The sequence below is a fragment of the Mesoplodon bidens genome, assembly GCF_964165515.1.
Source record: "Mesoplodon bidens genome assembly, chromosome: 8".
Taxonomy (NCBI): Eukaryota; Metazoa; Chordata; class Mammalia; order Artiodactyla; family Ziphiidae; genus Mesoplodon; species Mesoplodon bidens.
The window spans coordinates 61,901,265-61,908,037 of NC_138165.1; the positions used below are offsets into that span (position 1 = coordinate 61,901,265).

General features: G+C 41.6%; 1 protein-coding gene across 1 annotated transcript in view; it reads right to left on the reverse strand.

Annotated features, from left to right (window-relative positions):
- The window catches only part of MGAT5 (alpha-1,6-mannosylglycoprotein 6-beta-N-acetylglucosaminyltransferase), a 374,514-nt gene extending 373,581 nt beyond the window's left edge, over positions 1 to 933 (reverse strand). Inside the window, exon 1 of the mRNA XM_081243158.1 lies at positions 915 to 933. The gene's annotated coding sequence lies outside the window, so the exon portion shown is untranslated. The remainder of the gene's footprint in view (positions 1 to 914) is intronic.
- Between the last annotated feature and the right edge of the window lie 5,840 nt (positions 934 to 6,773).

Sequence of the window (6,773 nt, forward strand, 5' to 3'; positions counted from 1 at the left end):
ACCATCTACAGGATGGGCAGCTTGAATCAATGCCCTGAGCCTCAGTTTCCATCTTTGTAGAATGGGCTTTATGAAGCAGTATATGTTTCTGCCACTTGGTTGCTGTGACCTTGAGCAACCCACTTAACCATCTGAATTCAACTTATCTATGAACATAATAAATGGGGCTTCTTGAGGTTATTCTGAAGATGAAATAAAATATATGTAAAGTACTTAGCAATACCTGGCACATAGTAGGCGCTCAACAAATGTATTCCATTTCTCTTTCTCTTTCCCACTCCCGCCCCCGGATTTTATAAACACTCTGGACTGGCTAGCTGAACACTGTACTGTTGTAAATTCAGAAAGAAGTAAAACACATCCCATGCACCACAAAGAACACTGACTGACACCACATATTAAATCCAACCAAGCCCCAGGAGAGAGAATGCTGTACGTTTACAACGCTAAGCATTACAGATCCTTGTTAAGTATAGTATCTGGAATGGAATGAGAGTGACCTGGTGAATTACCTAGGGGTGGAAATTACAAGGTTCATAACCCCATCAAGTTCCAAGCCCTGTAACCAGTCACTACATCAAGTCACTGTATGAAGGTTTATGTTCAAATTTCCCTTACCTTCCCTGCAGAATTTCTCCACCCCCATTTCACTGTCTCCCCTGGGGTCTTCTTTCTTAAACTCAGATCACCCTACTCTGCTGCCCACCCTTCCCAGCAGAGGCGTTTAAAAACTGAAGATCATGGAATTCGTAGACCCTAGAAATGACTTAGTTCAAGTCCTTCACTTTGTAAGCTCTCAGGGCCACCCAGCTGGTTGGGGAGGTCTCCCGTCTCCAGGGCCTTAGTACAACACACCCTGTAGCACCTCTTCCACGGAGTTACTCTAGGCTCTAGGCACATTAGGTCAGTCCTACCTTTAACTTCAAGCTGGAGGCAATGGCTCTAACAATTCCTGACCAGATGAGCTCCAAATTATCAGCCACTTAGATCCTCAGCTGTCAGGAGCTGTCCAGGTAATGATCAAGAACCGCAAGGAAATGTGCATGGACAGGATGATTCCTCTTAATAAGACTTTTAGGTGAAATGCCAGGAATGTTGGGAGGCACGTATTTCCCTCAGTCCCTTGGAAGAAAAACAACATCTCTCTCCCTCTTTGGGCACTGGGAGGGAAATAGAAGAATGGTGACATCTGGTGGCCAGGACTTTCTGTGCTTTGGATATGGATGGTACAGATTCTGATCCTAATAGATTCGCTTCGAAGCCAAGATCCTGCAGGTGGTTAATAATTGTACCACCTGGTTGCCTAGAGATTTCTGAAAGACATCAATCATTTAAACTCTGCGGACCCACTGCTATAGAGGGTATTACAGATCGTTATTATTTCAGGATATTTTTTATACAAAACTGTATGTGTATATAGAGAAATAAAGTATAATGATGTGATATTCATATGTACACACATCATATATATTTATATAATATATTTGTATTACATAGATTCTATTTATTTGTATGAATAATGTACTTGCAATGCCTTTGAGGGAAATTATACTATCCCAATTGTTTTTCTGACAGAGTTAAGATTGTAAATTATAATAACAATTGCTAAAGGACACTGCTTGTAGGACAGAAGTAAAGATGCTTACTAGGATGGAGTTGTATATTTCATCATGTCCTATCAAGACAGAACCGATTACAAAATTACAGAGGAAGAAAATAACACAGTGGGGTTTCAATAGTGAAAGCCCTGGCAGCTGATGGTCAAGGCCAGGCTTACCTGGTGAACAGTGATTCATTTTCAGCATTTCCATCACTTGTGAACAATAGTGTTAGGTTCAAGGAAGAAAGATGTTTGGGATTAATTCACAAAAATGCAACAGTGTCTGCTGGTGTTACTAAGTGTTCTTCATTTCTTTCCATGTTTGTCCCATGTACCATATTTCAGATAATTGCTCAGTTATAAACTTAGAAAACACAACTCTGTCCACACAGCCAAGTCCATTGTTTCTCAGCATCACTTATCAAGTTCTATGTGAATTATGTTAACCTTTATAACAACTCATGGAGCAGATTTTACTATACCCATTTTATAGAAGAAGAAGACAAGACTCTGAAAAGTTAGGTAACATGTCCACCAGAAGGCACGACTGAGTAGAGTCAGTTAGGATTAAATGGAAAGTTTTCTGGACTCCAGAGCCCAGAATCTTTCTACTATACTGTGCTGCCTACCCCAGGAAGAAATTAAGAAACCACTCTGAAGATATGGGGGTATATGTATATGTATAGCTGATTCACTTTGTTATAAAGCAGAAACTAACACGCCATTGTAAAGCAATTATACTCCAATAAAGATGTTGAAAAAATAAAAAATAAAATAAAATGAACACTGGAAAAAAAAAAAAGAAACCACTCTGAAAAGCACACTAAAGACTAAAGGGTATACTTAAGTTACTACAGATAAACCACATTTCCTGACCTATTCAAATTGAAAATTATAAGCAACAAAATAACAATTGTGTATGTAAACCTTATAAAGCTGAGACCCATGTGATTCAGTCTTGGAGCAGCTCTGTGAAATAAACAAATGAATTTTTTCCTGCCCAGGACCTGATCTACCTTTAATGGCCTGGGAATTATCCACTATGTAATCCTGAGTGACTCCTAACACTCCTACATTAATGATTGTTGTTCCATCACAGATAATTTTTAACTTTAATTTTTAAACTTAAACCCTTTAGTTTCCTTTGCTTATAAAGGGAAGTTTCTGTATTTCAGATCCTATTAGTCACTTGCATTTTTAAAGGAAAGATGCCTTCTCTTGGAAGACAAGTTGGTCCTAGTATGAAGTCAAATCACACTTGAGGGAAAAAAAAAAAATCACACTTGAGAATGTCAGTGTTCACAAACTGCATACCTTGAAATGATATAGGATATTTTTTAAATAATCATAATGCTTAAGATGACATATGTAAAAACAGGGGAGTTAGGATTCTTCCTATATATGATTGTATTAATGGTGCTTTATTAGTTTCCAGTTGCTGCTGTAACAAATTACCACAAACTTGGTGGCTTAAAATAATACAAAGATATTATCATATATAGTCCTGGAGGCCAGAAGTTCAAAACGAGTATTAAGGGGATAAAATCAAGGTGTCAGCAGAGTTGGTTCCTTCTGGAGGATCTAAGAGAGAATCTATTCCTTGCTTCTTCTAGCTTCTAGAGGCCGCAGCGTCCCATAGCCACTGGCTATGTAACTCCAATCTCTGCTTCTGTCATCACATCACTTTCTCACTGCCTCTGTCTTAGAAGAACCCTGTGACTATATTTAGGGACCGTTTAGATAATACAGGATGATCATCCCACCTAAAGATCCTTAATAGTCATAGCCGCAAAGTCCCTTTTGCCATATAAGGTAAGCATCACAGGTTCCAGAGATTAGGCTGTGAACATCTTTGGAGGATCCTTACTCAGCTCACCACAGTCTGCCTTCTGGACCCCAAAGACTTACATGCATCCCACATCAAAATACATTCACCCTTTTCCAACAGGCCCCAACATCTCAACTTATTACAGCATCAACTCAAAGTTCAGAATCTCTTTGACTATTATCAGTTCAACAGTCCCGCATCACAGAGGTTCCCTCCATCAGACAAGAGGTTTCTGCACAGACTTTCCCCGGATAAATCTATGAGGTGGCTGGCTGAGGAGTCTGATGAGCCACATGCGTAATCTCGTCAAAGAACCCACTGTGTGACAGAATACTGAAATATACATATATTATTCCCAGGCTGTAGCAAAAGATTGTGCAGCCACACCCTTGGCTTTCTCTCCAGCGCATGCTTTCCTGACAGTAAATCTCCTACTTTTAGCTTAGCCAAAATCTGGACAGGCTGAGAATTTCCAAAAGCCACTTAGTCCTGGTTCTATTTGCCTAATGGTACTTTTATCAATTGATCTCTTTCTTCTTGCATTTTACTACAAGCAATAAGAATAAGCCATGTGGCACCTTCACCTCTTTGCTTGGAAATCTCTTCAGTTAAATATCTAAGTTCATAACTGCCAAATTCTTCTTTCCATGTAAATAGAGGACACAATTCAGCTAACCTTTCTGACACTAGATAGCAAGAATCCTCCTTCCTCCAATTTCTAATAACATATTCCTCATTGCCTCCCAAGCCCTCACCAGCAGTCTTTAACATCTATATTTCTACTAACAGTGTATTCAAGGCAATCTTAAACTTCTTCCATAATCCACCAATTATCCAATTCCAAAGTCACTTCCACATTTTTAGGTATTTGTTACAGCAGCACCTCACACCCAGATACCAAAATCTGTACTGGTTTTCAATTACTGATCTAACAAATTACCACAAACTTAGTGGCTTAATACAACACAAATTTATTCTCTTACAGCTTGGAGGTTAGAAGTCTAAAATCAAGGTGTTGACAGGGCTGCATTTCTTCTGGAGGCTTTGGAGGACATTCTGTTTCCTTGCACTTCCCAACTTCTGGAAGTTGTCTTCCGTCCTTGGCTCCTTTCCTCCCTCTGCTACCATTGTCCCTCATCCTTCTTCTAACTCTAATCTCTTACCTCACTCTTACATTGGACCCTTGAGGTTACATTGGGAAAATCCAGAAAATCCAGGATAATCTCTCCATCTCAAAATCCTTAATCACATCTGTAAAGTCCCTTCTGCCATATGAGGTAATATTCAAAGGTTCCAGAGACTAGGATGTAACATCTTTGTGGTGCTTTTTTCAGCCTATCCCAGGCCCCAGTTCTTCACCCCTCCTTGGAACTGGGCAGTGCCCTCTCTCTGGGAGGGGGGTGTCCTCTTCACCCCTGGACTCTGAGCTTGGCCCTGTGACTTGCTTTGGCTAATAGAAAGAGGCAAGTGATGCCCTCAAATGGTCTTTCAGAATTTCTACTGTCTTTGAGCTCTTGCCATTGCTATGAGAAGGAATGTTTCCATCAGTTTAGCCCAGTGGCCCCATGAGATAGATGAGGGATGTGTGGAGCAAGGCTACCCCAGCCAAACTCAGCTTAGAGTGGAGCCTCCGGCTGCTCCACAGACAAAAGAATAAGCCCAGTTAAGAGTGGATAGTTTCGGGCTTCCCTGGTGGCTCAGTGGTTGAGAGTCCGCCTGCCGATGCAGAGGACACGGGTTCGTGCCCCGGTCTGGGAAGATCCCACATGCCGCGGAGAGGCTGGGCCCGTGAGCCATGGCTGCTGAGACTGCGCATCCGGAGCCTGTGCTCCGCAATGGGAGAGGCCACAGCAGTGAGAGGCCCGCATACAGCAAAAAAAAAAGGAGTGGATAGTTTCTGCAGCTAGCCCTCAAATGTGAGATATAAATGCTTATTGTTGAATGCCATTGACCGCAGGGTGATTCGTTAAGCAGCAAATACAATTCTTTTGTCTCCACAATAACTTTAAGGCCTAAGGAAAAACTACCAATGCCCATCCAATTGTTCAGAATACCTAGAGTCGTGCATTTTAACACACACACACACACATACACACACAGACTTCATTTTATAGAGTATCAAACAATTTTTTTAGTGTTTTGTAAAAATTGCTTCCAAAGAAAATGTCATGTGGGCCGAAGCAAAGAGGAATCAGAGAAAAATTGGAGAAGGCAGTGATTTAAACTAGAGGGACCACCTTCCTTGGAGCATCCCCCAACAGATTAAATTATGAGGGAGGGTATTTACTGAAACTGGTTTCCTAAAGGCCTAAAAATTCTGTAAAGAACACCTTCAGGTAATGCACATTGACTCTTTTCCTTGTTTTACAAACTTTGCAAATTAGAAAGCATTTCCCAAAGAGTTCTTTGCAACTCTAATTTGGCAGTCTTAACTGATGTTGCTGTCGTGTGTGTGTAGCCATTGTGTGCTGAGGGCAGATTGTGTACATGTCTTCCCAATTCCACATTCAGTGGTTCAGTGACATCAGGTGACAACTAGTGATGGGCCTTGGTGGAGTATTTACACCATGGAGATCTTGCTTTCAGTTCTGGATGTGTGCATTGAGTCATAATAGAAATGGTAGTTTTTACACTGGGATATGGTCAAAAGCTCTGAAGGCCATGGCTCACATAGTGATTGAGTAAACTTCAACTCCCCGCAGTAATAACAGTCTATTTGTGCAAAACATTTTTGCCCCTGGAAGCAAAGCCTGACATGGCAGCAAAGCAAATGGTAACACTACCCACATTAATTTGGAAACAGGCATTTTTCTGTGGCTGTTTCTGCCATGCGTGTTTAGGTTTCTGTGTTTTTCTTTGTCCTCTATCCAGCTGCAGGAGCTGGGGGGCAGTGTGTGTGTGTGGATAGTTCATCCTAATGCTTCAGGCTACAAATTATAATGCATGTTGATAATAAGAAAAGAATGGATGTTTTGTCTGGATAACTTCAAAAGATGGTGGTGGTCCCTACAGCCCTTCTCTCAGACCATGCCAGTGCCTGAACAATGTCATTCCTTTTTTTTTAATTAATTTATTTATTTTATTTATTTTTTGGCTGTGTTGGGTCTTCGTTGCTGCTCGCGGGCTTTCTCTAGTTGTGGCGAGCAGGGGCTACTCTTTGTTGCGGCAGGCGGGCTTCTCACTGCGGTGGCTTCGCTTGTAGCGGAGCACGGGCTCTAAGCACGTGGGCTCAGTAGTTGTGGTTCGCGGGCTCTAGAGCACAGGCCCAGTAGTTGTGGTGCATGGGCTTAGCTCCTCCCCAGCATGTGGGATCTTCCCGGACCAGGGCTCGAACCCGTGTCCCCT